Source organism: Heterocephalus glaber, unplaced genomic scaffold (genome assembly GCF_053883595.1).
Source record: "Heterocephalus glaber isolate CG9 unplaced genomic scaffold, H.glaber_assembly_v1.0 deba00001556, whole genome shotgun sequence".
In the NCBI taxonomy this organism is placed as follows: domain Eukaryota; kingdom Metazoa; phylum Chordata; class Mammalia; order Rodentia; family Bathyergidae; genus Heterocephalus; species Heterocephalus glaber.
In genome coordinates this window covers 2698597-2725423 of record NW_028258347.1, presented here as the reverse complement: position 1 = coordinate 2725423, position 26827 = coordinate 2698597, and the positions used below count along the sequence as shown (strand labels likewise).

Below are 26827 nucleotides of genomic sequence, written 5' to 3'. Positions count from 1 at the left end.
ATGAGTTACTGAAAATGAAAATGATTATTTCTCAAGCACTGATGAATTATTTCCATTTATCTTTAGGTTGGTCATAATTATGTTTTAAACGAATGTGTACTTTTTTCTAAGTGCAAAAAATCTTTGTAGAAGCAAACATAAAACATAATTTCCAGCAGTCTTTGGAAAACACAAGGAAAGCTTGTTTTAAATGCACAAGAAAACACTTAACAATTTCCCTCAATTGATGTATCTGGTTCTAAATTTCTAATTTATAGTCAGATTTTTTAAATCAAACGAGACATAAAATAAATGCCAACTGCCTGCTTTTCTACAGTGCTGTGAGAGGTAAGGCTTTTATAAGAGCAGGAAGAGGCACAAGGACACATTTTTCCTAGCCTTAAAATTGCCTGCATACTTCACTGAAAGGCAAGGCTGATTTATGCGGAGAAAAATACAGAAAATACTTCTCCGCCTGCTGGACACTGTTGCTGCAATAGAAACAATGTAGCAATCACCCGGAATGCAGGGAGGCTTAGGGAACAAGGGACTCATGCTGCACTTTCCACGGGGCCACCATGCGCACGACAAAGGCAGCACAGCAACAGAGCCACAGGCAGGGACTGAAAGTGACTGTCGGTCTTGGAGGAGTCAGGGGAGCAAGGTGCCCACTGGGGCTGGGGTGTTGGCCAGGCACCGGGAGCAGGGGCTCATGAGAGGAAAGTGGGAAGTCCTAAAACTACGGCAGAAGAGCGAGGACCTCACGAAGTAGCTAACCAGGGAGCCATGGCAGGGGTGAAGCAGTGGTAATGCCTTGTTGTCACCTGCCTTGAGGACAGCCTGGTATACCTAGAGGAGGAGAAAAGGAGAAATTACAAGCCAGATGTAGCATCGAAGGAACACGGGCAATTCAAGACTCCTTTCTAAAAATGCAAGCATGAAATATAAATGTATTGAGTAAAGGAGTAAATATTAAAAAGTATTACAGGAAAAAAAAATATTACAGGATGCCACCGCCTGCCTAGCAAGCACAAGGTCCTGAGTTCGATCCGGTACCCCCCCAAAAAAAAAATTATAGGAATCAAATGCACAGAGGAAGGGTAAGCCATCACAACCATAAAGAAAAACAAAACAAAACACCAAATATGGACCAGAAGAGCCTTCCTTGCTGTGTCTTGAAGGAGGACATTATTTCTGCTCGTGCACGCGCGCACACACACACACACACACACAGAGAACCAGTTTCCATGTATAACTTATGAAGTCAGTGTTTACAACACCTAGTTCCCTAAAAATACAGGCCTGGGTGGGATGAAGAGTAACATGTTGCTTACACCTTCTTAGCCCACAGGTCCTTTTCCTTTTAGAAAAGAGAAGAATGAGAAGGAACTCACCCGATGTGCGCAATGCACCACACGCTCTGCGTTGAGCACCCGTTGATATTTAACAGCTGTCAAGGAGGACTCCGAGGGCACCGGGACGTGAGGCCCACTGCCACCTCCACAAGCGCTCAACAAACCAACCCACTCCTCACGCGGTCCCCAACTCCACCCCTGGGTACCCATGGGAAATCATCGCCTTCTTTCAAAAATAACAAAACTGGCTTCTCCTTGATAAAGAAAGTTTGAACAAAGGGTTGACAAGAAAAGGTGGAATTTCCTGAAAGTGAAGTTTCAGCTGTTTGCAACAACTCTCTTTCATGAAACTGTCCAAGGAAGGAGTTTATACTATGGCTTGTACAGTCCCAAAAGATGTAATCAAACCAGGTGTTGATTACAGACGAGAACTGCAGTAAGGAAGGAGACAGGGCGTGCTTCATCTTTTCCCTGTGCTAGCTTCCTAGAAGAGACGCAGGCATCTTCGCCAGCTTAGTACGAACCCCCTGGCATTTACCTGCTCAAACACATGCTCTATTTAAATGAATGCATTGTGATTATTATAATTAAGCTCCTACCTGAAACGTATAATATATGCTGAAACAAACTCTTTTATTTTGCAGTCACCTAAACTACACTTGTCAAAGTGTCTTTGACTTTATCCCATACAAATACAAATCTATCTGGAAAAATCATACAAATGAATGTTTGTGACCAACTTCTCATCATTCTACTTTTCTTTCCAACAGAGGGAAACTAACTTAGAAAATAAAAGCAAAAATAGGGAATTTTAATAGCACTTTAAATGTTTGGTGCTCACTGGTCAGGAAATGGAAATCAATCTTCTCTAACAAGAAGCTTAGTGAATAGAATTATTGTGGTAAGATTTTATGCTCTCTATATAGCCAGCTTCTTCAACTTGTGGAAATTTTCTGAATCTGAAAAAAAAGTGAAACTATTATGTGTAATATGAAAACACTGATTAAACAACCCTAAAGTCAGAATAAAACAAACACCATAATACAGGCTAGACAACTGTTGCCTGAGGAATGCTTGGCACACGACTCTGTAATGCAGTGTGACACAGAAGCAGACAGGACAAATCATCGGTGCCGCAATTATGATTTTTTAAAAATGGTGCTAGACAATAGTGATTTCTAAGACCGGAACTCCACACGTCCTTGGCAAAACATTTTATTTGGCCAAATAAAAGCACAGCAGTATCTTCAAAAGTTGTGTAAAGGCAGTGGGGGAAAAGTGTTAAACGACTTTAGAACATCAGTTTACATCCTCCATCTCTGAAACAAGTGAATTAAAAGCTCCTGTTCAAATGGTGTCAAATTTTTACAAAGCACGTTAGATCTCAGTCTACAGACACTTTAAGACATCTGAAGTAAAGTTTTTTTTAAGGATCAGTGTCTTTTGGCCAATGTTTAATATTCTCACGTCATGTTGTTTTTCTTTCCACTGTGCATGGTTTGTGCTCCAATCAGACGCATCAGACAGAGCGTAGTTGAGGACGGAACAGCAGGATCTGCTTTCCCCTCCACGCACACGCAGATGTTAGAGATCATACCTCACAGTGCACGCCTGGGTACTGCCGCTCGGGCCTCCGTTCCCAAACATGCAGGGCTTAAAACAGAGCAGACTGCACTTCTGATAACATCTGCTACAACAAATAACAAAAAAGAGTGTGAAGTCTGATGAATGTTTAAACAGAACATTTTTTATGGATCAGCTAAATCTTTTCTGCTTTTTAATTAAAAGTAAAGAAAATGGAACTTAATTATCCTGTAAAGATTAGCTTGTGGGCATCTTCCTGTAAATTACTTCTAATTGAAAGCAAATTGTCAAGTGACATTCAAAGTACTGTCCTTTAAAACACAGCTGTTCTCCTGCTGATTTCAGTGTGTTGCCTTGTTTTCTTGTTACAATATGCCATATTTGAATATTTTAACAATTTCACTGGTTTTGTATGGATTTCCATTTAACACATCTTAATCACATTTCTTCCTGTGGAAAGTCTGCATCCTTAAGGGGTCCGCATCTCACACTGGCCGAAGGCGGGTGCTTGCTGAGGAGGGCCTGGGCTGCACTTTGCTCGGGCACCAGCGCATCTGGACATCAGTGGTCCCAGAAGGGGAGGGGCCGAGAGTGAGGCACAGTCGCCACCCAGCTCTTAATGAGACCCGTCCAACCAGGCCACAGTGTCCTGGTGCCTTAAAATACCTGAAAAGCGCAAATGAAACTCATCGCAGAAGCCGAAGTCAGGTAATTTCTCAGAATTTAGCACTTCAACTCCAGTCCTTCTAAAAATTTTACAATAAACACTAAAGAACAATATGAAGACAGCTGATGGGGGTTCTAATACTAATTTTAATAAGCAGGCTGTCAGTACAATTGCATTAACCTGCTAGTATATGTTTCTGCTTCTATCTATTTTATATATTTGTCTACCCACTAATTATTGTTGATTAGTTTCTACTGCCTGGCACTGTATCAGCTCTGAAGATATAGAAAAACAATAGTCCCAGTTCTGATGGAATGGACCCTTGCTCAGAAGGAGAACAAGAAAATTAATCCTGGGAAGTTGAGTGACAGGGATTGTATGGGTTCCCGGGCGTGGGATGCGTAAAGCCATCTAACACACACACACACACACACACACACACACACACACACACACACACACAAAACTCCTCCTGTGGACAGTGCTGATTTCAGGAGCTAAGTGCTCTGAAGGCAAGTACATCAGAACAGAGCGAGAAGCAGAGCCGAGGAAGGAGGCAAGTTGGGTTCTAAGGTGACATTCAGCCCGAGCCAGGTGGCTCTGGGAGGGACAGGAGACTTGCAGGAGGATGTGCGGGGGAGCCCTCAGAGGCGGTGGGAAAACCCTGCAAGAGGGGATTTGGACGGCTCAAGAAAAGATGATGCGAAGGGGCAAAGTTAGACAGGTTAGTGAGTACTAACCATGAGGTCTGAACGGTGCCTCTTACCCAGACAGAATCACGACCCTCTCCCCGAAGTCAGCTTCTAAGTACTTCTCTCCCCAGGGGGTAAACTCTCAAACCCCGCACAGCACATTTGTCTCACATTCACTTACACCGGTGTTGCTGGCCAGAGTGGAATAAGGTGCTGTGTTGCCTGCAGTACAGCGGCCGGTCTAAAGAGAGGGGAGGGTAGGTCAAGAGGCACACAGAGGGCCAGGTTTAATAACGACATCGAAAGACTTTAGTACTAGGTAAGCAAAAAGGCCTTCTATAACCAGGCAGGACTGATTATTAACCACATTTTGAGTTCTGCAATGTTCACGAAACTTTCTGAGAAAGGGTAACCAAAGCCCACATTCCCAGTCTGATCCCCAGCTGTTTGAGCACAACAGTGTGTTCGGGCGTGAATCGATCGGTACGAGGAGTGTAAGGAGATGGCGCGTGGGTTTGTCAAGTCGCATCAGAAGCAATGAGACACAAAATACCAGAACGGGAGTGCTGCCCCGGCTTGTTTTCCAGTAAAGCCATGCTCTTCCCGGTGGGGAAACGATGTTGCCACATGTGTTTCCAGTATCATAATACCATTAATTACCTCTCACAGAAGGCATGAAAGGGGCCTTGGTACTCACAAAAACATAATGAGATTGTTACCACTTAAAGCACAGAAGGAAAAAGAAGCATGATTTCATCAGATGTTTAAAAGTCATCCAACAAAGCTTCTTATCATGGGTCCAAAATTAAAACGTCATTTTTATGAGGAAATACTAAGTCACCCAACAACCCCAGCACGATTTTATATCCAAAGCTTAGTCCCCAACTTGAGATGCAAAAGATTTAGGACATGAAGCGCCAACTGGCTGCAATTCTGCTTGGTTTAGGAAAGTCACTTTCCTGAGGGGCCCTGGCCCCCCAGCTCAGCCTGGGGAAATGCAGAGTGCACAGCAGTCTGGGAATCTGCATTGCTAATAAGCACACAGGGAAGGTGGATGCTCCTGGGCCCTAGGAAAACGTCATTCTTCTTCACAAATTCAGTTGGCCGGGGCAGTGGCACATGTCTATAATCCCAGCACTGGGGGAGGCTGAGGCGGGAGGATTGCAACTCTGAACTAGTATGCCTCAAAATAAAAAACAAAAAGGACCGACAAATACAGCTCAGTAGCTTGATCCCCAGTCTTAGGGAGCTGGGGAGGCAGTCTATTGGTTTAAAAATACTAAAAATGTTGCTTTTAATATAAAATTAAATCATTTTATCCAAAGGGGAAAATGAACCCACATCTTTTTTACTGCAATTAATTTTGAACATGTAACAGAGACAAAAATTTGGGTCATGGATAAATGGCATACTTCTTTCTATTAAATATCCCAGATTGCATTGAATCTATATAGCAGTCCTGGAACCATGGCCATTTTCACTGTATAGGTTCTTCCTACCCAGGAGCAAGGGATGTCTTCCATTTTCTTATATCCTCTTTGATCTCTCTTTTCAGAGTGCTGTAGTTTTCAGAGTAGTTGTCTTTGATTTCTTTTGTTAGGTTGATTCCTAGGCATTTCACTTTTTTGCATGCTATTGTGAAGGGAGTTGTTTCTCCAGTTTCTCTCTCAATGAGTCTGCTGTTCATGTAGAGGAAAGCTATTGATTTTTGTGTGTTCACTTTGTATCAAGCTACTCTAGTGATTCTGTTTAAGTCTACAAGACTTTTGGTGGAGTTCTTGGGGTCTTCTATGTAGAGTATCATATCGTCAGCAAATAATGACAGTTTGACTTCTTCCTTTCCTATCTTTGTTCCTTTCATTTCTTTCTCTTGTCTAATTGCCGTGGCTAATGTTTCCAGAACTATACTGAACAGGAGTGGTGATAGTGGGCATCCTTGTCTTGTTCCTGATTTTAGTGTGAAGGATTTCAGTTTTTTACCATTTAGTATGATGTTGGCTGTTGGTTTTTCATAGATGGCTTTTATCAGATTGTGATAAAGACCATGTATTCTAATTTTCTGTAGGGTTTTTATCATGAATGGGTGCTGGATTTTGTTACTGACACTTTAATTAGCAATGTTACCTGTGAGTCAAACTGAATTATTGAAGTTATGCAATCTCACAACAGGCTGGATCCTAGTGAAAGGATTCCAAAGCAGAACTTTTATTAAAGGACAAAACTGAGTTTGTACCTATATCACCTAGTTCAATGTGATGTATATTTCAAAAGTTAGGGAAGACATGATTCAACTTTGTATCGGCCAAAAGTCCCCAGTAAAGAGCTGGATGAGTGGATGCATGAACAACTGGCTGTGCAGTGTGCTACTGTGCTAAAATATCTGCTAAGAATTTATTCATTTGGTCAGTCTTCTAAAACATTAGAACTGTCCACCAAGCTTTGCTTTGCTCCCCCCACCCTGAGAAAGCTTCTTTCCCCTCTTCCCACTAGTACGCTTCCGTTTTCTTCTACCTTGTGCTCCTAACTCAGTCGACACAAAGCATCCCATCTAACTTCAATGTGCAGCAGTCTGGCCTCATTTCCATGACTTTTTCTCCATGACTGTCCTCACTGCTCAAGGGTGTCATGGCCCTCAGAGCAGACTCCTCTGTCCCCCTCCGACCCAGGGCACTCAGGATAAGTACTCAGTGAGGAATACATGGCCTGGTTTCTTCCCTTTCCAAGCCCAGGAAAACACCACAGCCACTAGACAGACTACAGCTGAGCAGTGCCACTGCCTGCTCCAAAGCTTGGAGCTTTATCTTACTATTAACTAATAAATTCTGGAATTTCTAAGGAGGTAGGAACTCTGAGATCCAGTGCCAGTACTAGAGGGTTTTTCTTTGCCTTCTCCTTCTGCATCCTCACCCCTTGAAAAGTGTATATCCTTTAATCCACTCATCTTACTGCTTGAAATGTTCCCTTCCAGAAAAAAAGCTAAAATAAATAAATGACTGCATGCATCAATTTAGTCACTGCATTGTTTCTTACAAAAAGCGGCCACTATCCAAATGCCTTGGAACCCCGTCTTTAAATAAATAGTAGCACATCAGCTGAGGGTGTACTGAGCAGAAATACAATATAAAAATCAAGAAATCAATAAATTTGGAAAAGATCTATTATTATGAGTGTAATAAAATAATGCAATGCCATTTGCATGTATGTAAGCATAGAAAAATGAAAATAACCAATGTATAATGTTAGGCAGCACATCTCTTGTTTATACTGTTCTTTAAGAAACTAGGGTCAGCCTACGTCACATACAGACTTCTACCTCTTCCGTATCTTTATCTCTGGAGTTTTGCAAAAGCAAGGGGCCTTATAATTATGACGCAGAGTTTCCAAAAGGTCTTAAATTACCCTAAATCCACTATGTTAATCCAGAAGTGAACCTGAACTCTGCTGAGAATTGCAGTTATAGTAAAAGAGTTTCTGGAAAATCATCAGTTAAGTTCAATTAATCAAACCTCTCCACGGTGCACTCTAGGTTCTACCTTGTTGTGTACAGGATGCCCAAGAGCAGACGGGTTTTGTGTCACTTTCTTTGATTCAAGGTGTGTGTACAATTACAGACCACGTGACTCAGGCCTGCAAACTGAATGGGAACCAAGCAGCTGAAGTCCAGACCAGTCCTCTGAACAGGAGAGTCTTCTGCTGGTTTGCTTTCTGGTTATACTGAAGCTTCATATGGATCTAGCTGTGGATAAGTACAAGCCAGAATAGCTGTGTGACTGACTCGTTCTCATTTCAGAATTCTGGCACTAAAAAAATTCTAGTACTAATCAGCATTAATGCAAAGACTTCACATGTCTACCAAATAATAGTACACTTTGTAGTGGGACAACTTACACCCAAGTTCCCGGGCTCATTTATCATCTTTTTCTGTGATCCCATAACAGTTCTTTGGAACTGAGAAAGAAGATAAATGGATCCCTGAGAAACAAATATTTACAAATGCCTTTGAAAATGCTTTTTAAGTAGGAAAGAAAATATTCTGTTATCTATGCTGATCATATGAGAATTCACAACTCAGGGTCAAGTAGAGTGTGTGCTATTCAACCTCATGGTCGTTTTTGCAAATAAAATCAAATGATCCAATATTTCAAACTTAGAAGTGAAATTCCAAACCTAGTCATCTTTTTACTAATTACAAAGGAAATGCTAACTTCCTGTTTGCAAATAAATTATCTAATACGTGGATCACCTAATAATACTTTATTTCCTGTTGTGCTCCCTGTACCTGGCCCTTGAAAGCAAATGGAGATAAACTGCAAAAATATCAAAGTAAATTCTACTCTGAGTTTCCCACGAGCCCAGCACACACGTGCTGTCAGTATACTTTCATTCTTCATAGAATAAGAAACATTTCTTCCCAATGAAATAGTAAAGTATTTGGATAACTGAGTAAAATAACCAAGAACCGGTTTCGCCGCCTGCTGTGCAAGTGCAAGGACCCGAGTTCGATCCCCGGTACCAAAAAATAAAATAAAATAAAAATAACCAAGAGCCTGGAGTTTTCAGGCAACTGATTATACACCAAGAGGCACAGAGAAGCAAACACATCAGCGCCCTGAGCCCAGCAAGATGTAACAGCAAGGGGACCACAGGTTCTGGGCTCCGTCTCTGGGGAAGCAAGTCAGGTCCTGACACGGTGTGTCCGGGGCTCTCACACAAGTGAATCAATGCCAAACACATCACACGAAAATGCGGAGCAGGGACTAGGCACCGGGCTCGCTGCTGTCAGCGTTGCTTTGGTCCTTTCCTGGTTATTCATCTGTCCAGGAGACTCTGGGGGCCTGGAAGAGTCTCAAAGCACCAGAAAGGCACAAGACGGCAGGCAGAGAGTGGTTCCATCGGAGACCCCAGGCCAGCACTTTCAATAAAGATGTACACCCACACACATGCGTGCACACAGGTCCACTTAATGGCCTCAAAATCAGATAATCGCTAAGGGTGTTTGGGAACAGCTGCTCATCAATGTTGCATTAAAGCGATTCATTGGAGCAGCCTGTGATTTAAGTGTTGTTTTTTAAAATTATTTTTTCCTTCTTTATTTTTCTAATATGGTAAACCTATCCAACCTATCTGCATTATGTTGCCTCAATCCAGAAATGAATGATAAAGATAAGAAACTAATTTGAAATGTAAACAGGCACCCAAGCTGGAGGAGGGAGAAGAGCAGAGCTGAAGGCAGACCCAGTGGACCAAAGTTGCCCACTGGCTGTGCAGGGCACTGCTCCCTGCCACGTGGGCATCTCAGGAAGAGGTGGAGGTGCTGCGCGTCCTTCCCTCTGTCCTGCACCTGCTCCCTGCTCCCAACAGGTACCCCCTTCAGTCGCTCTGAGACCCAGCCTCCTGGTGACAGGGGAAACAGAGAACTCTCCCTGGGGCTGGGCTGCGTCTTCACACACTTCATACTGAAAGTGCATTCATTTTTCACCCTAAGGTTAATGAATGCACCTTATCAACTTCACATAATACCAGTAAAGTAATTTTCTGAGACTACACCAGCTCTAAGCTAAGGCTATGACATCAGTGGATGAACGTTTCATGATCCATTTAAAGTTTTAGTTCATAATCTATAAACTGGATTCTTAATGTTAAAAGAATGGAAACACTGAGATCGAATCCTTTGTGTAAAGTGTACACAGTCATTTTAGCAAGTCCTCCGACTTCAGGTTTCTCAGGGGAGGTAATTTTACCTAACACTGTCTAATGTCTCCAATAAAGTATTTCTCAAGAAGGAAGCGAAAAGCCCCAACTCAGTCCCTGCATTTGCAGTCCTGAGCCACCCCTCTCCTGGCCTGCCCTTCCACTCTACACCTAGGGTTGTGCTTAGTTTCCGTGGACTGCAGGCCGCATGGGGACAGGAATGGTGTCGGGACATCTGACCACACTTCTCGGGCACAGGTGAGCAGTCCTCCCCGCAGACTGCCACTCACCATCTCAGCTCGTTCACTGCTGGACCCCTGCATTTCTCCACAGAACCCCTATCACTGATGAAATGGAATTTCAAAAAGAGCTCCAAGCAGCAGCTGTCCACTGCAGTGTAACCCAAAGCAGTGTCTCAAAAATCAGAGTAATCTACCTGTCCTACACAAAAAGGGAGTATGCAGACATTCAGTACGAACCAATTAAATATACATAGAGTACCTATAGAGCCCCTACTAGCAGAAGGGCTCACAATAAAGCTTTCTTCTGTGATGTGCAGCACACACACACACGTGTCACAACTGTCCATCACAGATGCCCAGGGGAGGGGCCGAATGAGAGAACAGATGTTAGCTACATTCTCTTCCTATTACATTTAACTTCATGTATAACACCTAAAACAAGTATGTCAAAAACTAAATTTATCCACTTTCCTATGCAAATGCCATAGAGCATTACTGTCTTTCTTTTCTTTTTAACTTCAAGAGAAAGCATCGAAGTATTTGTGAATTTCAGATTCACTGTACTTACACAGCAAATATTTGTTGAAAGAATTAAACACTAAAATCAGAGAGAAAAGAATACTCAGAACCACTGTGAGTAAGCACGGTAATAAAACTGGTTTTTACATCTATGTGAAAACAGACAGCAGTATATTCCATAAAATGATGGAATCACCAGCTCCCATCTGAGAGCCAGAAGCGGGTCTCCACACCTACCGTACCACTCCTTCCGGAGTGTGCATCCCCGTTTCCCTACTGCACCACCCTCAACTGCAAAGGCACATGAGGGAGCTAGATGTGGTCTGTCATTCTTTTCCTGAATCTATGTTTGGACAAGCTGGAGGGCACTTTCCCCCTGAAACAATCTGCAAAGTGAAAGACAGGAAAAGACCACCTGCTAGTGAACCAGGCACCTGGAGGCCCTACATCCTCAGGAAACACGACTTCCCTTATGGAAAGGGTGAAACTGAAGGCCCCGGGGACCCCAGTGGCAGCTCACCTCTGACTGCCTTATCTGAGAGGTCACGGAAGTTTCTCTCAAAGAACTACAATAAGCAAGAGATGCAACACAGAATTATGATCCAAATGGCTGCCTTCCAAAGCACGGAAGCAAAAATAAAACTACATTTTAACAAAAAGAAGCAGAAGACCAAGATGTTTATGAAGATACAAGAAAACCCCCACAATGCATAAATATGAGGCATGGCAAGCTACTGTTATTGATTAATGAGAGGAGAAATTATTTTGAAGAGATCCTCAAAATTTGTCAGCTGGATTAACCAGTTTTGATACCAAAGCCAGCTCAATTTCTAATGCCAAAGTGGCTTTTTACTAAAGCATGCAATGTACTTATATCCCCATATGTACATCAGTCTCCTGATCAATAAGATGTACACAATAAAGCAACCTTTGTACCTCTGCCACAGGAGTAATACGCACGAGGTCACAAGGCATTAATCTGATCTTCTTAGATCTGAAGGATCATAGACATCACTGGTCTGACTTTCTTATTGCTGTTTAAATAGATAACTTCTTTTTCAATAATAAAAATGTCCATGCATGCCAAGTTGCAAATATATCATGTTCCTGCCGGCGTCATTTCCTCCAGTACACGGTGGCAACCATGGGAAACGGTTCAGATTGCCTCGTTCAAAGGTAGCACAAAGGCGTGGCTCATGTATCTTTTCCTCTTCGGCCCTTGTACTCAGACCAAGTGCACGCATGGTCTATAAAACGGGTGTGCACAAACCCATCTCAGCCACTGTGGCTTGGATGCTTACAGGCTTTGGCGTTCTCCTAGGGAGAGAACACAAAACTGCGAATTAGAAAAGTTAATTTTTAGGTTAAAAGAAATCTCAGTAAACTACAAATGTTAAAAAAAATCTGAGAATCACATTCCCAGCTCCAGCTCCCCTTACCAAGATTTTCATCCTGCCTGTGGCCACCATGAAGTATGGCAGAGGGAAATCCAAAGAAGGAAGAATTAGCAGTTTTCCTCAACTGCAGTCACAGTATCTTAATGGTTCTCATTTTACAGAGCAAGACCAGCTGACCACACTGTGAGTGCTCCTCCCAAGCTTCAGAGGGGACTTGGTAGGACGGGGTCTTGGCACCGGAGCTTCCAGCTTCCAGGAAAGGTAGATGTTGCTGAAAAACTATGAGCGAGGAGGAGGGTGGACAGGTACCAATTAGATCTTCCTACAAGTCAGCTGAATCAGAGTCAAATCAACCTCGGGGCAGTCTAGAGCAAGGAACACCCTGGAAACTACCCGTTTTGGCCCTTAAGTCCCTAATTCCCAACTCCCCCTGCCTTCCAAGGGTCTGAGGAATAATAAGCCCCATGAGACATTTTCCCAGGCAAACTATTAGGCCATTGCGCTCGTCCTGTAACGCGGAAGCCCCACCCACGCTGCAGGGAAGGCCATTCCACTTGGAACTGGAAGGAACTGTCAAGCCCGCTGGGCTCCAGCTCACCCTCAGGCACAGGGCAGACCTGGACACCTTCAGCGCCCTCTGCTCTCCGCCACAAGGAAGGGATCAGATTCCTTTGCTAGGTAAGCTCCTCAGTCATCGGAGTACGGCTCACACAGGAAGCCCAGCAGTTGCGTTCTGTTAGTAAACCCTCCAAGCCCTCCAGGGAGCCCCTACTATCCGGGCTGCTCCGCGCCTGACACGGTTGAGTTTCGCGGAAGACACGCCGCTGAGTGTGGTGCCCGGGCTGTGGCTGGCGGCCACGCACAGGGGGTTTCCTTCGGCTGACGGCGACCGCGACGCAGCAGTCCCACCAGGCCTCGCACGGAGGGCTCCCTGGACGGCTCCACACAGGTGCTCCGGATCAGCTCCCGGTCTCGACTTACTTGGGTGAGTTTTTTCAAGGAAAATCTATGATGGGACTAACGGCTCGCCAGCAGTACAAAGAGATCATCTCAGCCTTGCACGGTTTTGAAACTTGCTCCTGTCATCTCCTGTTCCCCATCGAGCCGTGTCGTACAAGCCTTCACCAGAGGCCCCAACCCGAGACCCCAGTGGCCCGTGGGCCCTGGCGCCACTCGCGTTCGGACAAAGCTCCACTCCGCAGTGACACTCAGTACCGGTCCGGGCCGCTGGCCCAGCAGTGAGGCCGGACACAGCCCAGAAAGGATGCACTGCGGATCCCGAAGACTGGTGATGTCGCATGTTCCTGGTTTTATACCCAGGAAAATACACAGGAGGTTAGAGAAAGAAAACTGCGTTTCTCTTTCAAATGGATTCGACACCTCAGCAACTGACAAAAGCAAGGCAAGCCTTACTGTTTTTCGCTCGTGGAGGATTTTGGGGTGTGGTGAGTGTGAAGAAAGTATGTTGTAAGCGTCACTCCTCTCCGTGGGGTCCCCAGCCTCTCCCTGCGCTGTCTTGTTCAGACTATGTTCTTCAGGAGGACAGAGATGTCCAAACGGAAATCCCAGGGGCTGTTACCGGCCGTACCCAAATGTAGAAGAATCTCTCTTGAATGGTGGGCGCAGACTCCTTTTCTTTTGCCAAGTTCCCCGCTCTGTGCCCGGCTGTGTTCTTCTTCCTGGAGAAAGTCTTCTAGAATTCTGGAGTCACCACATGCCCCGATTCTGAGGTGATTTCTGAGGAATATAAGGACAGCTGCTCGCAGGCCTGTGGGGTGGATCTGGACGGTGGGTTCTGCATAGGTCACCGACCTGACTTCCTCAGAGGAGACCCTGACAGAATGACCAACACGTGTGCACCGGTGAGCTGGCCACTTCAAAGTGAAGCGGGCTCCGTAACCACCTCCAGATTCGTGGAAACAGAGCACTGAGGCACAGCTAAGTGTGGAAATGTCTTCAAAGACCGCGCCAACACAGCATTCCTACCCAGAACACACTTGCTGGGAACCCTCGGACACCTTCGGCCCGTGCCCGTGCGCGTGTAGCTGCAGTGTGCTGCCCCTACCTGAGCCAGAGCAGCAGCTGGTGGGCCCAGGGGTAAAAGGCTAAGAAGTCAGTGTGGTCCCGACGCCTCCAAGAAGCTGCATGGGCTCTGAGGCCACAAAGTTCTGCTGAGGCCAGGGCTGAGGCTGAGCGGAGCACCCGCCAGCACAAAAAAACATCTGCTGAAATGAGCCAGGGATGCACAAAATTCAAACAATTATCGTGGGCTTCAGTCCTCAAACTTTCACCACCTCTACTCCGACACTAGTGACAATGGCCAATAACAGTTTTCTCAAAGTTACCATTTCATCTCATAGTCACAACCCATCCATTCAAAAAAGGAGAAAGAAAAAAAAATATATATATATATCAACATGTATATGTGTGTATGTGTATAATTAGGCCAGGACTGTGCTAGTTACATGTCTAATCTTACTACATTATTGTTATATTGTGAACATTAGCATGCCATAAATATTGTAACAAGCTCTACATGCCTGCTGCATTGTTACATTACAGTAGTAACACATATCCTATCAGGAATGTTACTGCAATGCCGTGACGTTAATAATGTCTTACTTAATACCACGGTCCATGTTCTGGTAGAAACTGTCTCCTGTAATGTGGAGACTGTGGTTATCAACCTGACTGCACGATTCCCCACTGCTGGAAACATTCATGTAAAGACCATCTAAAGACTGACTCATGTGAACTTTATATAAACAAACGAGACATCTGACAAAGCCCTTGGATGCTGCCTCTTCTGAGAGGGGATCCCCCCAGCCAACCCCCCAGCTCCAGGAAGGGGTCCCCAAGGCAAGGGGTCCCCAAGCCCAGGGGAGGCCCCTCACCCTCGACTGGGGATGTGCAGCTGAGGTCTCCAGGAAACGCCTCCTCTAGCCTTCACAAGTGGTTCCCAGAGCCTTTCAAGGACAGATACTCAACTTATTGGCCCTCATCAACAGCTTCAGGTTTAGGAAATTTTCGTGTAATCTACTCTCATGTCCCACCCGATCCCATGTCACACCTGGAGGCACCGCCCCTTCCACCCTGTGGCGGCCCCAGGTGGTCAGGTCCCCAGCAGAGGCCTCCCCTTCCCGGCACGCACACCACCACCAGGCAGACTGAGAAGGAGCCCAGCGTGGATTTGGTAATAGAAAAAATAAACTTGGAGGAAACAAGAGTATTAATTAGAGACCTCCCTTGTTAGTAAATACATCAATAAGTTTCAAAAAATTACTACAAAATGAAATACGTTTATTTTGAAGTAAGCTATATTCTGATGTGAAGAACATTAAAACATGAATTATAAAAATAAAAAATACATTTTGGCTTTGTCTTCTGAAAATGAGTCCAGGATTTACATAGTTGCCAGGGATTCACCCCATCGTGGACTGGTAAATGCCATCTCCACTGCTTCAGTTCCAGGGTGCCACTGAAACACATTCTTTAGTGCGTGGCCCACTAGAGGGGCACAATAATGCCAGTTTCCTTTATTCCTAGATATATATTTGCTGGGAATACACAGACAAAAAAATCCCTAAGTTTCAAATTCTGTAACGGGTTTTACGTTAGCCCTACGCTTAAGACCTCACTGATGGCGTCCTGTTTTATACTATGGAAAGTTGTGCTGAGAAAAATCCAGATGATTCATGACAGTCTGATCCTTTACACCTCCAAGTAAGTTCTTGCACCAAAGACCACTGTTATTTAAAAATCAACAACAGGGGGCGTGCGGAGAAAGACACAGAATGTCCAAGAGGCCCCAACTCCTCAGCAGCGCAGCAGCTCCCAGGCCACACTACAGAGTGAACTCGGATCGAACTACCGCCATGGCTTTGGACGACTGTGTGCAGATGTGGTTGAATTATCAATCCACACAGACACACAAACCGGGTCCAATGTCACTTCTCCTCATTATGTTAATAGTTAATACATGCAAATGAAAACACTCTAGCAATTTGATTTCTTTGAAGATAGTTTGCATATTGTCTTAGCCGTAATGACTGTACACTTCCCTCAGCCTGCATTTGTGCGAGGGTAGTGTAGTTCATTTTTATCAGCTCAAGTTCATTTCAGTTGCTACTGGAATGTGTGTGTGTCTCTTTTTTACCTTTAGCCTAATTACCATTCAGGTACCATAAGCAGATTTTTCATGCTATTGGTGTTTTTCTTAATTAAGAAACAAATGAATTCTCCCTAGCAAAAAAGATGGAACAACAGAATGAGATGCCAGGGGCTGATGTTCTGTTTCTTAATTGAAGCAGTTCTATTGTTCGGTGTTGGCAGTGAGGGGGCAGAAATGTCATAAGTGTAGAATGTTAATAGTACAAAAATCACATAAAACTACCTTTAAAAATAAAGAAGGGATACAAAAAAATGCTGTAAGAGCTTTGGAAACACAGATTTTTATCCACATAATAATTCTGACAGTAACAAAGTAGCTTCATTTACAAATCCCTCACACCCGGAAAGCCGAGGTTCTAACCCTAGTCCTGGGAGACGCTTGCAGTCTAGTTCCCTGGATCTGCTTCTGTGTGCTCATCAATTAGGGAAGGACCCAGGGGAACAATTTGTTTCTTTAATTTGTGAAGAAGCCATTTCTTTTAATTTGCATGCTTCTTTTTCTACCTGCATTAAAAAATCTCAGTTCTACCCGTAGATCACATATGCATTACTGAAACCTTAAAATAAGAGGCGTGCAGATTAAGTGACACCGCCCCCAGGGCTCTGAGAGCCCTGAAAACTTCAAGGAGTCGGGTTTTAAGAGACGGCTTCATCCTCTGCTCCTTCTGATGCGGATGCTGCCGTCATAATACTGGAATTGTGAATGGCATAAAAGGTAGCTTATTTTTCTCTTTAATAAAAGCTATGGACAGATATTTTTTCATTCATTCATGGCTTTCTTTTCCTAAATTACTAATGTCTCACTTTAGAATTTAACTTAGATTTTTAAAGATGTAAACCCCTCATGTATTTAAAAAAGCCAATAAAGATTAAACAAGCATCATGTAGACTAATACTATTTTTTTCTGACAAGGAAAGAACATTATAAAAATGGTCTCTACAGATAAATTTCTAAATTACTGAGTTTTTAAAATTGATAATGATAAATCCATATTTGCTATCTTTCGGTTGTCTGAGTTACGTAAGGGATCCCTCTCATAGTCCAATACAGTGAAGCAAAACATATCTTCAGGCCATTTCTTCCTTACAGGAGAAAGGGGAACTAACTCACTTTATTATAAATATCACTATGCACAGTGATTAATAAATATGGCCCTCTATTTTTTAAAACCCTGTACGTTAGGATAATATGGAATATCACAGAATATCTTTAGGTTGCTCTAAAAGCGTAATTTGTGGATTTTGAAAAGTAAAGGCCAGAAATAATTTTAAATTGAGATGATTTTTATGTTTTTTAACAAATACAAAACATATATCACAGTAATCCCACTGAATACCAATCAGACCATTTAAAGGAGATTCTTTCCAGAAAAAAAGCTGTGAGATAAATGACTTTGTAGCACATATGGCCACACGCACACGGGCAATGGAAGGTCTCTGTATAACCACTGCTCTTTTGAGAAGCCATTCTATGAGGCGTAAGAACTCAAGTCATTTCTTGCAAAATCTGGAATCCCATGAAACTGTCAAGGGAATCCTCAATCTGATTGTTTTCATTTCCCCATTTTTAAAAAGTATATGCAGTAACCAAGAAAGAGAGAAACAGAGAAACAGAGAGAGAAAGAGAGAAAGAAAGAAAAAGAAAGAGAGAGAGAGAGAAAGAAAGAAAGGAAGGAAGGATGGATTTGCGCATCTGTTTTCCTTATGCTCTGTTATCACAGAGCTTAACGTTGCCACTGACTAAGGTCCCTCAAGTAATCAAAGAATGACAGGACATTCCTAAACACTGTGAAACAAAACCAAGCCCAGAGCTTCTTCTGCTCACTTTGAGTTTCTATAATAGTAAGATGAGTGGAAAAGCACAGAAAAGGGAAGAAATTGGGAGCTCAGGGACTTACAGAATGGTTTCATGCAGAAATACGGACAGGAATGAAGAAAACTTAAAGAGCATTTCTAGAAACTCAAGAAATTGTATTTGTTCTTGAAATCCTTCGGGGAGAGACTGAGAATGTCCGTGACCCATCTGCCCCCAGTAGCACACTGTCTGGAAAGCCCTCTCCTACCCCTCAGCGTGGGCCCTGTGGCACTGTCCCCAGCCCAGCCTCTGCCTCGCTGACATGGTGTCCCGGCCAAATTCCTGGCCCTAGCGTGAGGGGAGAGGCCATACCATAACGTGTCGATAATGAGGAGATAGAAATAGCAGAGCGGCTGGACTGTCCTAATAAAGCATGTCTGGGATTTAGAGACACAACAACTCTGCGTCCAGGTCGTCCAAATGCATTTAACCAACTGGCCCCTCCTCGGATGGCCTCTGGAGATGCCACTCGGGATTTTCCTGGATAAACTTTGTGTATGAACTCCAGAACTGTTGGGGAAAACACACCAAAACAAAATCTCACTCCCCTCTCCTTCTGGTTATGGCGGTTATTATTCATGCTAATACCAAAAATATGTTATTTAATATAAAAAACGAGGTAAAGTACTCTAACAGATTTCATAATTTTTACAAACACTAATGTATGGACAAGGCCCGAGTATATACGTTTACTATCAATATATTTCATAAAGCACTTCTCAGTGAAGATCGAATATGTTCCCCTATAGTAAAAAAAAATATTCTTTAAAACACTATTTGAGGGTTGTCAACCTTTTCTGACTGTATTTTTGGCAATATCTGTCTTTTCATAAAATTTACTCAAGTTACAAAAAGTATTTTCCAAATACTTCATTTGAAGATTTGTCTTATAAAACATGCAAATCGAAGACCTTTAACATTCTATTTTGGATGCTTAAGGATATTTATCACTACAAGGGCATACTTTTTTCCCACTGATTTTACCTCCAAAATGTCAATAATAGGGGAAGTTCCATTAGTGCCTTCCTGGCTATGTCTAAGCTCTTTGCCGCTCTCAGGAGACTCTGAGCAGGTTCCATAATCTCTTTGGGACAAGCAGAGCCGGCTGAGTCACCAAGGGAGAAGTTGGAAGCTGCATGCTCACACGGGTCCCTGCCCAGCTCTGAAGAACCACCATACCGGTCGAGCCTCTGACATGAAAAGGTAAGCAACGGCTCTGCCCCACAGACCCAGGCAATGCCACCTTACAGCCGGCACAGCATGTCGCGCCTTGAGGTTCGCAAGTAGGCTCACCTGCACCATCACTGCCAGGTAGATGCCAGACCTCTCGGCTAACCTCCCAGGGCAGCCACAGAGGCAGGCAGAGTTCCTGATCTCATGGGTCAGAATCCACTGCGGGCAGCAGGCCCCCAGCCTGAAGGCAGATTCTGGTGACATCAATAATCCCAGGACTCCTCACTGCTGAATCCTGGACATCTGGGCTTTCCATTCTAGCCGGCTCATCTTCCTCCTACGTGGCCTTTCCATGAGGCTATTCTTAGTGCCGACCACTAACTTTATCATCAAGAAAACCACTTGTCACTTCTCAACACCTGATGGCTGGAACACTGGCAGGCCACACACATGGGAGCCACAATTCTCGATGGTGAGATAGCCCGCAAGAGAGCAACTCTAGTTTTTCCCAATTAGTTCCCCATTTGCATAAAGCCATCATACAATGCCATTGATGAGATGAGTTAGACCATGCATTCTGGAAGCCTCACCATCCAAACTCAGAATGTAAAATACAAAACTAAAGCAAAATCTTCAACTCTACCTGGGTTCTTGAGAATTGGTGAAAATGAATTGAATGAGTGGTGTTTGGTCATAGATGCTAAAAAGGCTCAAAACACTAGAAGATGCTAACAGCTATCAACAAGCCCGGTGGGACACACTGGCTTTTCTAGGCACTGGCTTCCTTCGCTTTCAGGTTCTAATTTTCCCCAACTTCGTATGCTACTTCTGACTTTATGTCCATTTCTTTAAAATTATTTGACAATAGGTCGACATTAGCTTCCGTGGCCTCACCCATGACTATCCGAGGGTTTACGTGGGTTTGTGCACGAAGGCCTTTCTGTTCTCTCCAGGGGTCTTCCCTGCCATGCCCTCCGACACCCCCAGCCTCAGACCAGGCCGTGCCCTGGCTCACTTCCTGTTTCTGCCGCTCTTTCTACTTCCCACAAGAGCTCATGAGATAGCTTGGAAGATTTTCAAGAATACAAACCCTTAATAAGGTGCAAAAGAAAAAGAGCAACATATTTGGCCCAGAACCAATTTTAAAACAAGTCTGCATATAATCATATGGACAAAAATGAAAGATATCTTAAAATCACTTGGGAGGTAAAATATTCGATATGGGTGGAGGAACAGTTTTGGGCAGAAGAGAACAAAATTTCTGAATTTGGATGAGCAACATTATAGGGATAAACTTCTTTTTGTGGAACAGGGCCTAGAATAGCACATTTAACTTTAAAGGATAGGTCTTTTATCTAAAACCAAATGATCATACATTATCAATCTGAGGTTAATAACATAGCTATAACCTATGCTGAGAATATAGAAACACTATACTTTAAAAGGCAATATATTTAAAATCTTTCTGTCTTGCTATATCCTTTTCTAAAGTAATCTCCACCGAAGTGCATGCTTTTGGTATATTCTCATATAAGCTTAATAAGAACCACAGGAAAATTAATCGTTATAGCTATCTTTCCCACATTAGTGTCTGAATTAGACAGATACTGAAATATTCCATTATTTTTTTTCTTTTCCTACTCTTTCTTCTCCACCCCCAGCAGTGTTTCTGTCCTCTCAAGTACTCAAACATGGGAGAGGGGTGTAATCTAAAATTCAAAGATTATCTGGGTGTGGTGGCACACACCTGTGATCCCAGCACTTGGGAGGCTAAATCAGGAGAATCACTGTGAGTTCAAGGTCAGCCTGGACTACAGAGAGAGACCCTATCTCACAAAATAAATAAAATTAAACTTAGAAGATATTGGTAGTATACATCTGATTACTTTCTGCTACTGAATCCTCCTCCCACTTAAGGATTTAATAGTACCAGCACTGGTGGTAGTATAAAAATAGTAGGTGCACTTCCCAATGTTTTCCTTTTAGTTTGCTTTTAACTTTTATGATTGGTTTCATTTGTAACCCATGACAATTATAATTAAAAACTCCAATAAACTTAATAGGCATGCAATGAGAAGAGAGAATAGTGCCATCTCAAATTTGTGCCTAGTTTCTGCAGAGAGCCATCATGAATAATTTCTTGTGTATTTTTAGATATGTCTCATGAAAAAATATATGTATTTACCTCTCTCGTCATACTTTCTTGTTGGTTTTTTTCATTTCTGTGTCTTTGAGAGTCTCAAATCAGTATGCACATGCTCAGTCTTACCCTTTATCATACAGTAAAGAGTTAGACCAGAATTCTGTTTACCCATTCCCTGCGCAAGGACATTCGGTTGGGTTCTAAGTTTCTGCTACTATAAGCCATACTGTAATAAAAATCACACGTGTAGGTTTCCATGGGGCATGAGGAGGTGCTGAATTAGAGTATCTGTTTAAATCCAATTGCTAAAAACTCCAAATTATCTTTCAAAGAGGTTTCACCAGTCAGCAAGCCTAGGAACAATTATTCCATTGGCTACTGAAAATGTATCCTCCTTGATACTCGGTTATAAAACTATGCATATGAAGGCACTGGAATGAATGGAAAGCTACTACCAAAGACAACTTTCTGAGTTAAACATAGATTCAATTGAAAAGATACTCCTCTCATTTATTTTCACAGGTCATCCAGCCTCAATAAAATATTCATACTAAACTACTGAGTATATCTTATGTTAGTCATCAGCTACAAAGCTACTATTAAATCTGTAAGTAAAATTTAAAGGATCGCCCAAGACATCTAAAGTTGAATTTGAGATAACAACAATTGTTAAACTTAGCAAAATGAAAGTTGACTGAAGCCAGCTGTCAGCTCACAGGTTTCTCGTCCTCTACTATTTCCGAATTGTAGTTTGGTAAGGCCACATAATTACCCAACAAATTCAAGAAACACTAAAAGAATCATACCACAGTGATATATGTGTCCCCATGTTTATAGTGGCACAGTTCATAATAGCTGAAGTTTGAAAACAGCCCAAATGCCCATCAACTGGAAACTGGATAAAGAAGGTGTGTTTTTTTTATAAAATGGAGTACTACTCAGCCATAAAGAACAAGAAACTAGAGACATTTATAGCTAAGTGGATGGACACTGAGGCGATACTCTTAAGTGAAATAAATAGTACACACACGTATAAATACCGAATAGTTTCTCTAGTGTGAGAAACTGAAAGTGTAAATAAGGATTAAAATGAATAATTGATACTTTGAAATAGGAAAAGGTCCAAAGGGGTAGGGTAGTGGGAGGGGAAGGGGAAAGGAAAGAAGGGAAAGGAAAAATTATGAGAAAAGAAAAAAATGGAAACGAAATCTATGTAAATAGGGAAGGGAGGAGGGGGTGAAGGGCACACAGGGAATGGGGAAAAAATAAGAACCTAGATGCATCATGTACAGGTACAAACACCCAATGCTAAACGTAACCATACTGTATACCTGAAAGGTGCCAATAAAAGAATTTAAGCAAAAAAAAAATAAAACCAAAGAAACACTAATCAGGCTCTATTTGCACGATCTGCAATGACCATCACTTAGATAATGAGTCCAAGTTCTCCAACATGGCAAACAAAGCCTTGTCAAAATCTGACCACAGAACAGCTCGCAAACTATGTTCTTGGTCAGCCCTTTCATGGTCTTCATCTCTGCTCCACATCTGCTCACTCAATGGACCTTGAATGTCATCCTCTCTAATACCGCACTCTTTCCACCAAGCTATCGATGCAGCTGGGATGCAATACCCTCTAATCCTAAGTAAATCTCCTACTCATTCTTCAAAACCCAGCTGAAATATGACCTCAAGCTATAGGGTTATTTCAACTCATCTAAGTACTTCAGTACCCACATCACTTTATATACTTCCATTTATTATTAATAGCATAACTGTGTCTTTCTCCTTCATTATTCAATTTGCGAATTCCTGGGAGAAACTATAATTTATTCATGCTTGTATTTTTCCCTTCCATGGTTTAACACAGTATACAAAATTGGTACTTATTATATGTCTGTTTAATAAACACTGAATGAACAAGTGGAAGTTTTTAAGTTTAATTTAAAGCATGTAGGCAACATGTTTTTCTTGTAAAAATTGCAAAACCACCATTCTGTTAAAAGAGATACTCAAGAAATGATGTGGATTTAAACAAGTATGTCATTCGTTCCACTGATATTCTGAGTGTTCGCCATGTGTCTTGTTTCTCCCAGTAACTGGAGTACAGAACCAAAGGAGACTGGTTCCTCACCTACTCAACTTATGGTCTAGGGAAAAAACTAATAAATAGGTAAACAAATGAAGAAATAAATGGGGAAATTTCAGATGAACATCAGTGCAATAAAAATAAAACAGTGCAGTAGGCTAGAGGAAGAATTGAGTTATATGGGGGACAGAAAATGTTACATGGGAGGACAGTGGAGTCTTCCAAAGAGCTGACAGGGGAAGAGTGATTTTTAAATTTTGATGGGCCTGTGAAGGCCACAGATAACCAAACTCTTTCTAGAAAAATTTTGAATAAACAAAAGTTTGCATAAAATGTGAGGATTTTCAGACTCTTCAAAGCCGAAAATCCTAACTTTATATGCAAGTGTTTTTTCGGAGAGTAAGAACAAGGGAGCCTTCCACATCTGTTCCACCTCCTGCAATACCCAAGAGGCTATTTCTCAATGCAAAGAACACTGGTATTAACCGGAGTTTAGGGAAAACAGAGCCACTAAGATCTGCCTCAGCAGCTCCTAACCTCATTACTATTCTTTCTTCAAAATGAAAACTTCCAAAGCAAAAGTCAGAGAACATCAAAGCGAATGTCAGACTAATCAGCCTGGCCAGTGAATTTCCCTCATGCATTTCCTTCAGTAAGATTTCCGGTGGGACTAATCAAGAAACTTCTGTCTGAGGGGGCCAGGGATTTAGCTCAATGGTTTCACCGCCTGCTGCGCAAGCGCAAGGACCAAAGTTTGATCCCCGGTACCAAAAAAAAGAAAGAAAACTTCAGTCTGGCCGACCAAGAAGCTCACTCTTACTTTTCACATAAGGATGGCTGACTAATTATTTTTATGCAGTGACATTTCTCTCCTTTGCCAACTTTAATTTTCCTCAATGAACAATTATTTTTCAAATGCAGCGTATCCATATAGAAAGGCTGATCAATATACATGATGTTTAAATTTTTTTAAATTGCCATAGGAAAAGACACATTGCCAGTAATCCCCCCAAATTCCCCCTGTGCTTTGATCACATCTGTCCCATCATCCTGGCCAGGTGCTGAAGCAGTTCTGGAAGAGCTCTTTCTGAATGTCTTTATGAGACGTGATTAAAAAACACTGGTGAATACGGCTACCCAGTCCCACCAAAGGAAAGGCAGGCTCATAAAAGCATTGTGGTTGTGTCTTCATCCATCTTATTCAACAGATCTGTCACTGTGTGACTTCTGGCTCTTCCCCAAAGTCAAAATGACCATGAAAGGGGAACGTCTTGAGTCCGTTCAGGACACGGAGGCAGTCAGCACAGTGCAACTGAAGACACTCATGGAAGAGGACTCCAGAGCTGCTTCAGAAAGTGGCAAGGACCATGGGATTAGTGTGTCCTAAATGAAGGAGAGTATTTTGAAGGGTATTAATGGTGAAGTGTCTTTTACTGTAATACATGTTTTACATTTAAATAGTCACTTTAGTTTTCAATCATACCTTGTATATTTAAGAAGCTACACACTACAAAACGAGATGGAATAACAAAAAGAAACAAAAACAATAAAAGAAAAAATCGATTAAAGGAAGTAATGATATGTAGTGACCTATGATATTAGGTGTATACATGTGTACACAGAAAAACAGGTCAATAAACTTTAGACTGCTTCTTACAAATACTCAACAGTAAATTCCATCAAACAATTTGCACTTAACAACAGCCACCCTGCCTTTAAATGAAACATCACTTTAACTGTATAACTGAAAAACGTTATCACAGAGTCTCACAGAGACTGTCCAAGACGATCTACTTTTGTCCTCTATTCCCACCTGTGGACAAAGCACTGACCGCTATTAGCTACCATCAGGAGCTAGGAGCACAGGCGTTTATGAGGAATGCGACTATCAGAATAAGATCACCAAAGGTGAGCTGCTCTCCCGGATCATTTTTTCTGCACAAGTTTTTAATCATACTTCTAATGGTTCCTTGTCATTCCTGAATGGCCACACGTGTCTATGAAATATGAGAGTGAGATATGTTTATTTATCGACAGGTAAACTGTGCTGTCCCATCAATGTAGAGAGGAAGTGAATCACTGCGGATTCAGCCATGCATCCCCTGCTCCTCACTGGCCATGAGGACTCTGGTTTCGGAGCGAGCATTTCTCCGCACGGGTCCCCTTCCCCTATCAGCAGTACAACACCCACAGGGCTCCCCTCGCTGATACTGAGCCTACTGTCCTCGCTGAGACCCACCTGTACTTTGGAGATCTGACCCTTACCCCTCAGAGAAAAATGATACATCATAAGAGGATCACTAGAGAATATCAAATGGCCCTAAATCTAAATTCAAATCCACGCCGTCCGAATTCCAATTCTGTGACAGTTGTGCTAATAATTCATGGCTAACACAGGAAAATGTTTTACCGTAAAATTTTGTCTCCCTCCCTTCTGCCCCTTCCCCTTTCCCCCTTCTTTCCTTTCTCTCTCCCTTCTTTGCCTCTCTTCCCTCCTTCCAAGAATATTTATTCCAAATATAGTGTTCAAACTCCAAGTGTTCCACAATGTTGTTCATAATAACAGATAAAATAGTCAACTCACATATTTTACGATGATTGTAATGTTTGTCAAGAATATGGGATTTCTATGATTGAAATACAGATTCACATTCTAGTAAATCTATCACCGGTCATATTAAAGGTCAGCCAATTACTGGAAAATTGCTCACTGACTATGACCTGTACACAGAGCTCCCCAATGGTGCCAAACAAGGCTTCTCCAAACTTCAGCAAGTCTGTGCTGTGCACTAGAATATTCTGAGCCTAGGCTACTATAATACCCAAATACCTAGAAGTAACAGTTGTAGTCTAATGTAAATAGCAATTTTTCCTGTCAGCAAATCTTACTCCAAAAAATAAATTTGGTCAGTTTAAGTTCTATGATATTTTGCAACACTTTATTTACCTCATCAGATTATGAAATGAGACATACATAAAAATCCTTATATCCTGCAAAATATTATATAAAATATGCCTGAATTATTAAGAAAACATGTGCCCTGGCCCTCACAACACAAGCAATATAGAAACACTAAATTAAACAGAACAGGGACAGAATTGCATGTTCCTGTTTGTAGACTTAATCTTCATGCCTTTAAAATGACTATCAAATGTTAGGACCCAGATCTAAAAAGGAAGCAATGAAATATGAACAGTGTCCCACCTTGTGGGAGCGTGACATCACTTGACACTCCGCAGAATCCGACCTCTTTGTCCTTCAGGCTTGCCT

General features: G+C 42.5%; 1 protein-coding gene across 4 annotated transcripts in view; it reads right to left on the bottom strand.

Moving 5' to 3' along the window:
* Zfpm2 (zinc finger protein, FOG family member 2) overlaps positions 1-26827 on the bottom strand; it is a 407643-nt gene that overhangs the window by 371432 nt on the left and 9384 nt on the right. The window contains exons 1-2 of one of the 4 annotated variants that reach the window (XM_087190839.1): positions 12169-26753; positions 11666-12046 (exon numbers count right to left, since the gene is read on the bottom strand). The exons of 2 other annotated variants lie outside the window; for them this stretch is intronic. The gene's annotated coding sequence lies outside the window, so the exon portion shown is untranslated. Of the gene's footprint in view, positions 1-11665; positions 12047-12168; positions 26754-26827 lie in introns of those variants that run through there. One more of the 4 variants, XM_087190838.1, reaches the window with a different exon arrangement.